Below are 12,223 nucleotides of genomic sequence, written 5' to 3' on the forward strand. Positions count from 1 at the left end.
CACAACTCCGAAGAGGAAAAAACACATTTTTTTCACGGAGGCACAGATTTGCTTCCGCGAGATGCTCAACTGTGCCTCTTAGAAATTCAGATGAATGAACCAAATCAGATGAATGAACCCGTAGAGCAACTAATTGAGAGATACCCTTTGCGGGAGCCTCTTCAGGGTCACTTTTGGTGGGCTGGGCGCTCCCATGATATTTTATGTTTATATTATTTTGTACGCATTTTCAGGGTTTAGATGCTTTTTCCCGTGTTTTGTCGGCCTTTTGGTTTTCGCCTGGTTTTTCTGAGATTGTGGAGAAAAATATTCTGGAAAAAATTTGCTTGAAAAAAACGCATGTTTTTGCTTCCACGAGAGGCACAAATTTGCTTCTCATGGAGGCACAGGTTTGCTTCCGCGAAAGGAAAGGAAAACACGTTTTATTTATTTTTTGCTTTGATGAGACGTAAAGGTTTTCTTCCACTAGCTGTGCCTCTCGAAAAGTAAAAAAAATGCATTCTTCCAAGAGAGATACATATTTGCTTTTGCGAGAGGCACCTCTCGGAAAGGGAAAAACGTGTTTTATATCCCATGAGAGACACATGTTTGCTTCTTGTGGAGACATATGTTTCCTTCTGCGAGAGGCACAACTCGAAAGAGGAAGAAAAACACGTTTTTTCCCATGAGAGACACAGATTTGCTTCTCACGCAGGCATAGATTTGCTTTCGCGGGAGGCAGCTCTTGGAAAGGAAAAAATAACATGTTTTTTTTGCTTCGACGAGAGACACAACTCCGAAGAGAAAAAGATGTGTTTTTTTCATGAGAGGCACAGATTTTCTTCCGCGAGAAGCTCAACTATGCCTCTTAGAAAACAAAAGAAAAAGTGAAAAGGGGGCTACATTTTGTTTTCTATTGGGTTGTTCAGTTTTTTCGTGGAAAAAAGGTTCGTCGAAATCTATTAACATGGGATCTACTCTCTTCGTCCCAAAATATAAGATCATTTTTGACAGTATGGTAGTGTAAAAAATGATCTCATATATCAGGATGGACGTAGTAGTTTTCAAGATCTCGACACGAGTAATCCAACAATGAAAGTTGTTTGGGATTTGGATGCATGGTTTAAAAGATAAAATGTTTTGAAAAACGAATCTATGAAAAAAGAGAAAAACTCCCGGACTGTCATTAGAGTGACCTTTGCAAGAGGTATAGTGACTTCGATTAACCCGACGACATTACAAATGGGCCGGCTGCATTATGGAACTTGAGGAATCTACCAGTGTGCTGGAGCTTGAAACCATTGGATTCTAAAAAAAAAGGTTTTAGCAAACCACTGATTAGTTGTTTGGATTTTGAGGGGCCGACCCACTGTGCGGGCGGTCATGGATGGCCATCGTGGACTTTAATGCGGTATAGGTGGCCGGTTGGAGCGACAGTTACTACAGTTGTTTTGTAGGAAAAATATATTAGTTTCATACCAAATTAGTTGTCCTAGATTTGTGTATCCGTATCTAGAAAATCTAAGACAACTAACTCAGAACGGGGGTATCAAAATCAATGCCTGCGCGAGACCGAACAACCACCCACCTGTAGAACGACTCTATTGGGATGGACCCAGTTTGCTTTGCTTCGTTTCTTTATTCCTTTATTATAGTTGGTTTTGTTCTTTTCTGCTTGCTTTCTTTTTCAATTTTTCTATATTTGAGAAAATACAAAATACATATACTTGAAAAATCAATTAATTTCATTTTTTCAATAGTGTTTGTCGCACATTAAAAAATTAACGATGTGGAAAGAAAGGGTATAAAGGAAAAATATAAAAAAGGAAATAAAACCAAAAGAAAACCAATGAAGAAACACACAAAAAAAGCCACAGAAGCTTGTTTTTTTGAGCGAAAATATAGAAGCTTGTAAACATGTTCCCAACATGTCACTGAAGCTTCCTAAAACTGCTTCCCGAGAATCCAAATTGAGCCGGCCCAACTAGCAATCGCTTGCCCAGCCATCTCGCTATAAGCGGGAGCTAGTAAAAACAAAGGAGAAAAGACAACTGCGGCCTCCTTGTCACGGGAACGAGCGGGTAGCCACTGGGCCAGGCTTATAATAGTAGTAAGGTGGCCTTAATTAAGTCGAAACGAGTCGGTTTTTCCACAGTTTCTTCTCCGTTTTTTATTTTTCTTTTTCTTTTGTTTTTCTCTGGTTATTCGCTATTTCCATTTTATTTTTGATTTCTTTATTTTTTGTTTTTCTTTCTTTCTTATTTTAATTTCTTCTCCAATTTTTTCATTCTTTTCTTTTTTCTTCTCCGGGTTGTTTCCTTTTTTGTTTTTTCTTTGTTTCTTTTTGTTTTTTCATTTACATTCTTATATACGTGATCAACATTTTTTCAAAACTTGTCAACATTTTTCAAATACTTGCTCAACATATTTCAAAAACTTGTTCAACATTTTTATATACATGATCACATTTTTTCAAATAATTGTTAATATTTTTTATATACATGATAAACATTTTAAAAATACTTGTTCACCATTTTTTACATACATGATCAACATTTCATCAAATACTTCAACATTTTTTGAAATACCTGTTCAACATTTTTCAAATATTTGTTCAACATTTTTTATATATTTGTTCGACATTTTGAATATACATATTCAACATTTATAAAATACTTATTAGACATGTTCAAATACTTGTTTAAGTAATTTCAAATACTCATTAAACATTTTCAAGTACTTGTTCAACATTTTTCAAATACTCATTCAACATTTTAAAAAGACTTGTTTAACATTTTACAATTTTTTTTGGAGTTTTAGAATATTTAAGGTGTAAACACAATTAAAAAAATAAAGCAAAAACGGAAAATAGAAAAAGAAAACAGGATATGGCTTCCTGGGGGGCATGGGCCAGCCCACCTTGCTTGCCCCCTTCCGCGAGTCTGAAGGCGAGGAATAGAGGCGCCCCCCAAGAAACGCATATCCCATCGATTGCTTTGACCACAAAGGGCTGGCCCATTTATGACAACCTAATTCCGGAGCAAGTTACCCTGTTTAGAAAGCCAATGTCAGGTTTTAGAAGACCAATTTCCGAAATATTTTCTCCAATTCGGGAAAACAATGACATGTCGTGAACATTTTTCGGAATTCACTATTTTTTTATTTTTGAAACATATTTTAAAATTGGGGAACAATATACAAATTCCCGAACATTTTTTCTAAGTCATGAACATCATTCTGATTTTGATTTTTTTAAAATTCGTGAACATCTTTCTAATTTGAGGACAATGTTTGAAGTAGAGTTTTTTTAGAATTAGTGAACATTTCTACAAAGTTATGAATATTTTTTGGGTCCATGAACTGTTTTTCAATTTCCTGAACATTTTTTAAAGCCGCGAACGTTTTTCAAAATTCTTGAAAAGAAAATTATCCTGAAAATTTTCAAATTTTCATGAACATTTTTAAAATTGCATTAAAAAAGAAAAGTGAAGAAATGAAGAAGAAAAACAAGAAAAAGGAATGAAAAAAACAAGAGCCCCATACTGGGCTGCCCAAAGGCCGTGCAGGGTGGTGCATGTTTGAACGCATGGCAATGCCCTACGCACTGGCCAGGACCATTCATTCATGGTGGACTTATTCATTTTTTAAACAAGCATCGTAATCACTTGTGTTTCTTGGGTGCAACACACATTTGATCATGTTTTTGCACAAAAAATGCATGTATCGTAAGATTGCCTCGCTTCAAGGTTCATTTGAAGCAAGTAGAAGGGTGCAGAGGTATGCAATTCAATGTTTTGCCAATCAATTTGTCCGAAGCGAAATCCGTACTCTTTCAGACAAATCTTCATCGAAAGCTTACATTGATGGCCAAAAGTGATTTCTATTTACACTCTTCTGATCCACCCCCCCCCCCCCCCCCCCCCCCCCCAAATAATACAAACATGTAGGGAAATGTTACTTTTTGTAGCTCTGTTTCTTTCTTTTATGGGTGTAAATGAGTAACCTTTAGGGTACCCACTGGACCTTTTTGGTTCAACTAAATGAACTAAGTTTTCAGAAGTCACATCACTTCTGAAAGTTTTGTTCAATTGTTGAACTAAGTAGGACCAAAGGGCATCGTAAAGGACAAAATTTTCCGTCCCTACTCTATTTTCCTAACCGGTACGTTATTACCAGTGCGTTGATATGGACTGCTTATAATGCTGAGAAGATACATTTTCAGCGTTTTGGGTGGACCAAGCTATTTAAACCCATTTCCACCTTACTCACTTCGTCCATTTATGCAAGGTCACTTAGTACTAGGTCTCGTATTTATAAGATCCAACATATGATCTAGTCAATCATCAACGAATCGTCCTTAAATCATTTTTTTTGTCGACAATGGTTTAGATTTGTTATTATCATGCGCCCGGACCTCTGGCGGAAATAGTTTGCATGGTATAAAGGACCTAGGTTGCAAATATTGCTACTTAGTTAAAGAAAGATAAATCACAACTGTTTTAATTTTATTTTAGATAGGAGTACTTCAAAGACTGAATGTCAACCAATTAATATTCTTTGCCGGGTAGGATAATAACTACACACGATAATAGTGACACCCACTAAGTAATGTGAGATCAACGGGGCCAAAGTTTAAAAACCGGAACCAAAGAAAAGAACATATGATCCTTGGCATCACATACACGGCAACCACAAGCCAACTTAATTAGAATTTAAGCATTCAAAGGAAATGCATGATATCACATGACGAGAGCAATGACGGAGACTACTATCACGGCGGCGAGTAGCATGAACCCCGCGGCAACACGTAGGCACGCAGGAAGAACATGTCCAAGTCATTGTGGAGCTTAACAAAGTCTGTGTCAGTCAAGGAGAGGGCGAGAGGCGGTCCAAATCGTTGTACAACCCGTCGACAAAGCGTTTCACGTCGTAGCTGAAACCGTAGCAGCCCCCCGCGGCCGTCGCAAACACTAGAGCAAAAATCTGCAAGATATTATATTATTGAAACCGTGTTTAAAAATCTTATCAAGGTTATATTTGTGTTGAGCTCTTTTAAGGTACTCCAGCCTACCTTCTGAGGTAATATAGGAGTATTCGATCTTAGCCATCCATTGGTCAAGGGAATACTTGATCATATAAATATTCCAATTATGGAAGAAAAAATGAATTTCAAATGGTATTATTTATCTTTCTCTTGTATACAAAAGTTGCACGTAGTACTTACATATATTTGGTTAGGGGAGTGGATGTACGATTCCACCACGCAGGTTCAAGTTCTCCGATGTGAATTTGCGTTCCCATCTATATTGTAAGGAGTCTCTCTTACAATTTTGTTTGAAAAAACTTTTAATATCACACATATCTTTTGCACATGTAAATATGTCTTTCACACAAACATCTTGCACGTGTAAATAATGTATATGCTACATGGATCCCAATGTACTTTAGCCACCACCCCATCTACGCTCCCTGTTGCCATCACCAGAGCGCTTTGCAAGCAAAGCCCGTGAGGCAACGATGGCATCGGGGAGGTCCTGATCGAGGGCGACTTGCTTGTGGAGTTGGAGGGCTGTTGCAGGATGACGAAAGATATGTGTGATCGAGTGGCGGTCTTCATAAGACGGTGCTCTTCAGCAGCATTGGTGATGCACCGTGGCGATCTTCAACAATGGTCTAGCCTGGCTAGGATGCTAGGTCATCAGAGAAGAGGGAGTTGGTGCATGGTGTTGGATGGCGGCGAGCTCGACATCTGATCCAGACCTTTCGTGCAATGTCATGGATGATTTTTCCAGGTTTTATGTAGGGAGTCTTTGAGGTTGATTTGAAACGGCGAGGTGGCGGTTTTGTTCGAGTGTAGGAATAATGTTCTCCCTGCTCTTTCCTGGTTCCATTGGCGCGCTTATCACCGGCAGAGGGCGTGTGGAGCCATGTCTCCGGCGGATCTTTCGGGATCCGTCTGGTTTAGGTTTCGGATGGATTCGTCCGGATTTCACGCTCTTGGGAGTTTCTACATGCCCTTATCGGCATTTTGTTCTCATGGGTGGCGATTTTCTTCATAGATGTGGCCGCCAGCGTCTCCTGATTTTCATCGATGACTTCTTAGCTGCTACTTTTGCATGCTCTTGGATTTCAAAAAGTTTGCTTCGCCGAGGCGGATGCTTAGAGGCGGTACCGAGCTATGCTAATGTCGTGCCGCTGATAGCTATAGGAGGAGGAAACTTCGGCACCCCCAAGGATTTGAATATAATTTTATTTTATTTATGGGTGTGTTTGTAAGGATCAGTGATGCTTAATATCTGGCCTTAGTCTCTTTTGCAAAAATGTATATAAACGATAAATGAATCTATTATGAGTGGGAAACACCTTGACATGGGTAAACTTAATTAAAATTTGTTTGCAATATATAATGTAAGTAAACATGCATTGGACATGTACAGTACCTAGGAATCAGATAAAGGTCGAAATATATAATTAGCCATATCCACTCAAGGAAAGGGAATTCCAATAGTCGTTGGAATTTCAAAATAGAGGCAAGACAAAGAATATTTTGATAAGTTTTTGTTGTTATAACTTATTATATCATCGCCTCAGCTGATACAACCCCATAAGAAATTAATACTAAACTAAGGGCCTGTTTGGGACTGCTCCGCTTTATCAAAATCAATTTTGCTCCACTAAATTCACTTTGGAGCAGTTTCATCCAGAAGTTGTAGCACTAGTAAAGAGAATGTTTGGCTTCCAACTAGCTCCAGCTTCAAGAATGGGAAATTTGATGGAAAGGATCTATTTGATTGGTTGAGGAGGGAGAAACGAATTGGTATCCACTTATTGGTGGCAGTGGTGGGTAATTTCCACCCAACTCCAGCTTCTAGAGTTTTTTGGAGCAGCCCCTGAAGAGCTTCATAAAAAACTGGAAGTTGTACCCCAGATTCTAGTTTTTTTGCGGAGCGGCATATCGTGGAGCTACCCCATTTGGCTTGTGTTTTCTGGAGCGGAGCTGAATTTTAAGGAGTAGAGCAGTCCCAAACAGGCTCTAAACTCCAAATATATTTTGAAATGAGTACTATTGTTTCTTTATTTGTATTACATATGCCATTCATTCATTATTAAGTTAAACAAGAGTGTTCCTTTGTACTACATGTATGCCCTTTAGTTATTGACAGATCCGAGTGTCATTTATTAGAATAGATGGTTTAGACAGTACTTAGCGTAGGAGGCGGTTTCATTCGGCCTACTTTCCTTTTTTGCAGCACGATAACTCCACACCACATAAATAAATAAAAAATATTGCATAGATTTAACAGGTAGGTTGGGTGAAATGTCCTATTGCACTAAATACCATATCTCTATAGAATCCAACACACAGATCATTGGAATTTCAACTCATCTGGGTGGACGAGACTTGCAGCTGCTCCCCGCACGTGCGCCCATCCGTGCTCCCGCGTACGTGGCTTCATTTGATTGAAACAAAATAAGGCCCGGCCCCATCCCGTTAAAATCAGGGGGAGGGGGGGAGGAATGATTAGATTAGGAAGGAAAAAGGAAAAAAGACAACCGTTGGACGAAGTGGGAGCACGGATGAGAGCATGGGAAGGAAGCAGGCAAGCCGGATCCCATCCGGGTAGCCAGAACGTAGGCCAAACAATGATGCCAAATGGTAAATTTGTCTTAGGAAGCGGCCCTACAACGAGTGTGAGGTGGTTGTCATCAAATCTTTAAAACTACTTTCTCCGTCCATAATAATATAAAAGCATAGTATAAAAACACTCATATATTATAGGATGGAGGGAGTAGGAAATAGAGCATGAAAAATACCCCCTTTGGGTGCACACCACCTACTTCTTTCTCCTCATTTCTATTAGAAGGAATAGAGAGGGATTGGTGAAATTGTTGTTGATTGTATAGCTTGAGCCTCGTGGGCATATATATATATATATATATATATATATAGGGATTAACTATTCGTCTCCTGGGTGAGGAATAGTTATTCTTCACTCCTCTCTATTTTAACATCAATGCACCGTAATTTTACGTTTCGTAAATTTTCTCTTATTTCAAACGTAAAAAGAGAACGTAAGAAAATATATATTCACCGTAAAAAATATTTTATGTCATGTAAAATTACAGACGTAAAAATATAGTGTAAAATATACATAAAATGCGATTTTTCTGGTCTTATGACCTATATTTTTCTGTTCCTATGCCAAACTTTACATAGTGAATCAATATGAATGTAACTATTTGTATTCCAAATGTAATTTATTTATGGTCATCTTGGAGTATAAGGCAAGGTAGAATAAATCCTACGCTATCCTACGTTTCCTAAATAACAATAATACTTAACATCCCCTCGCAGTCACAACGGTAGCGACGCAGACGGTGAGACTGGAGAAGAATTCGAAGGCAAGCCGCCGGACACCCCCCCACAGTCGTAACGGTCGATGCATCACGGGAGTCATGGCTGAAGTGGAAACCGAAGAAGTTGCTCAAGCAAGGCGGTAGCCCTTTGTGCCGTTTGTCGATTTAGCCCAGAGCGGAGAGTAGTGTAGCCGTGGTCGAGGTAGCCTCGCAAAGAACGCCATGGTCGATGTCGAGTGGAGGTAGACGGTGTCGAGGATGTCGCCATGGAGCCGCGGGCGCAAGGAGGCGCGCATTTTGTCGAAGTAGTGGTGCGCCGGAAAGAAGACAATGTTGACGAAGCGTTGCTCCAGGTTTGCCAAGCCCGCGGACACATCGTGGATGAAGGCACGAATCGGTGTTGTCAGCACCGGTCATGTGTAGACGGACGAAGACGAAGTTGACGAAGCGTCGCACCAGGTTTGCCAGGCCCGGGGACACGTCGTGGACGAAGTCACGCAACGGTGTTGTGTAGACCGAGACATGCACGAGCTGTACGCCATGTCGGAGAAGTCGGAGAGGCCAGCAGAGAAGGACTCGACGACAGTTGCGGCGCCAATCGGCACGGGGCCAATGTCGCCGGCGGTTGTCGGAGTAGATGAAGTGGTCGGGGTAGATGACGGTGATGCTGACGACGAGCTAGTGCTGGACGAGGACGAAGGGGGTGGACAGGCGGCAGCGGCTACGCGGGTAGCGGCGGTGGCGGCCAAAGAAGAGCGACGGCGGCAGCTTGCTTAGGAGCGCGGCGGTGGTGCACGAAGTAGGCAAGGAACCCCGACTGCGTGATGAAGACCGGCGCGGATGGTGACGTTCCCGCACCAGGGGAGGCGGTGCGGCGCATACCACGAAAAATCGATGCGCTGTGACGGCGGAGTGGACCGCCGGCCGCGGCTCTACGACCCGAAGGGGCGACGCAGCAGCGGCGGACGGGCGGGTCCGGTGACGTCGGGAAGACCTCGGGGCGGCAGCGGGGACCGCGGAACGCGGTGCTACAACCCGAAGGGGCGGCGGAGCGCGGTCGGTGCAATCGCGGGGACGGCCTCGGGGCGGCGGCGAGAACTGCGTATCGCGGCACTAAGGCTTGAAGGGGCGACACAACGGTGACGCGCGAGTCGATGCAGCCGCGAGGAGAACCACGGGACGGTGGCGCTGCGGCCCGACGGGGCGACGCAGCGGTAGCCCATTGCTCGATCAGTGGAGGGGCGCGCTGAACTCGGGGACGATCTTCACGGGACGCGCGCAAGCAACTGGCCAGGTGGTCACGCGGCGTGGATAGAGCGAATCACGGGCGGACGGGTGATCAATCCAATCACTCGCGAGGTCGAAGTGTCCGCTGGACCAGATGAGGCGGCCGGTCGGACAAAAACTGGCAACCGAACGGGAACACGCGTTAGACAGGAAAGGGATTGAAGCGCGCGATGCGAGCAACCACACCTGACACGATCACCATGGCCAAGCCATGACGTGTACGAACACGTTGTCCAGGCCAACAACTGCACACGAACAGCCACCTGCATGAACATGTGAGCCGATCCAAGCGGCGTGGATCACTCGTTAGCGCGAGTGGCCAGCCACAAGCAGCGCCAATTACGCCCATGTCGGGCGCGTGAGTTGGCCCGTGCCGACGCAGAACGACCTACGGCCTCCACGCCAGTAGACCTCACGCGTTTCACGCATGAAGGTTTGGACAGGAAACGACGACCCATCCAGGTGGATGGAGACGGGGTTGATGGAGTCCCGATTGAAACAGGCTGATGACGGGTCGACGAAGAATGACGGGCAGGCAAACGCATGGACGACGCCGTGACGGGCCGCCGCATCGCAGGAAGCTGCCAGGTCGTAGAAGCTGGGTGGTTGCGTCGGTGTTGGAGTAGAGGTGTGCGGGGATCGACGGCGGCTGCGGGTGACGCAAACCGATCTTAGATCAGAAAATCAAAAAGAAAACGCCGATCAAGATGATCGGCGAGAGAGAAAAATCCGGAAAAGACTCTCTAGGGTAGCCGGTCAACACGACCGGCGGACGAACCCTAGGTATGGGCGGCGCGGCCCCCGACGGCTGTCATGGAGGCCGACCGCCCCGGGGCCGGCGTGTGGGGCGGAAGTGGCAGGCGACTGTTAGGGTTTAGATCGGTTAGGCTGATACTATGTTAGAAGGAATAGAGAGGGATTGATGAAATAGTTGTTGATTGTATTGCTTGAGCCTCATGGGCATATATATAGGAGTACAATGATAATCTTGAAGTACAAGGCAAGGTATAAATGCTGCTTATCCTACGTTTTCTAAATAATAATGATACTCAACAGTTTCGTGTAGTTGTTGCCGTGTTGTGGAGACTAGGGAGAGAGACTCCAATTGGCATATGGCACGAGAGTAGTACTGAATTTAACACTGTTTCCAAATATTCATGCATGCCGAGTTGCTCACGGTCGCTCACTCACCTGTTGGTTAGACGTCCTTGAATTTCAAGGAGATGGGTTTGTCTACCAAGACGAGACTGCCGTGGACTTCGGGGTCGGTGGCGATGAGGGTGAGCGAGCCGGCCAGGACGGCGAGGGCCAGGAGCCGGAGCGCCAGGACGACGGCCGGCAGAAGGACACTCTTGGAGGACGAGGACGCCATCGTTCGTAGCCGGCCACTTCCGGGGTGGAGTAGAGTAGTTCGTGTTGATTATTGATTGGTTACTTTTCCAAAGGACGAGCGTACGCTTTATGTGATGCGCGGGGGCCGGGCCAGTGCACGATCGGCTGGAGACTTGGGGTTAACGGGATACTTAATTTGGCGTCCTAGCTCACGTCGCCGCTATGGAGGGCGCCGGTTCTGTCGTCGTTCCTCGGAGCTATGGAAGACGACGCGTACGGCTTGGGATTAACGCGGCATGTACTTAGTACTTACACCTACCTGGTACTTTGATCACGTCACTGTTTTGTTTGAGGATTTCCTGTCGGCTGATTGGCTAGACGGGGAATTTCCTGTGGACACGGAGAGCGGGAGTCGGCAATCCAACCCTGTGCGCCAAATATTCCACGTCATGCTCTCGTTGCGGCACGAGGCGAAGGACACGGAGCTGTCGATGTTGGCAGCTTCCCATCCGCGACTGCCCGCGCGCCCTCTGCCACGATCTCCTCGAACAGGCGGTCGCGCTTTGCCTCAATGACGCGGAGCTGCCACCGCTCGCGGCTGATGGTGTGGGCGTTGCGCACGGACTCGTAGAGCGCCCGCTGCTCATCGATGAAGCCAGGATACTTCCGTGGCGTCTTGCTCGTTGAAGATCTAGCCCCCCATCAGCCGGTGCTGCTAGAGGAGCCGTAGGTTGTAGCGCTGCTCCTCCTGCAGCATCCAGAACGCCGACACTACCGGTTGTGCCACCTGCGCCTCTAGCTCCACCTCCATCATAATGTGGTCGAAGTGTGCTTGTGCTTGCTCCATAGTGAACCGGGAGATCGGCGCGGGAGCGTGCTCTTCATCGGATGCTTCCTCCATTATGTGGTTGTCATCGTCCGAGCTCTCATCTGGCGAGCTCAGAGGCAAACGTGCATCTATGGGTTCCGTGCACCGGGCCTGCCAGTTGTTCATGGAAGTGGATGTATTATGGTTTGGCCGTGGGCGGCCGTGTACCAGGCCAGACCAAGCGGCGGTTTGAATGCAGGCACCTAGAGTGGGTTTCTTGGCCCCGGTGCCTGTTCAATGTCAAGCAGGCAGATGGACAAGCAGTCGGTTTCAATGTAGTAGGAATCCATCCTGTTGCCCATCTAGTCGTGTCGCTCTGAACTGTCAAAAATGTGACGCGGAGAGCGACCAGACGTGGTGTGGGTGGCGGGCTTGGTCACCGTGCCGGTTGAATGCCTC

Source organism: Aegilops tauschii, chromosome 2 (assembly GCF_002575655.3).
Source record: "Aegilops tauschii subsp. strangulata cultivar AL8/78 chromosome 2, Aet v6.0, whole genome shotgun sequence".
Lineage (NCBI taxonomy): Eukaryota > Viridiplantae > Streptophyta > Magnoliopsida > Poales > Poaceae > Aegilops > Aegilops tauschii.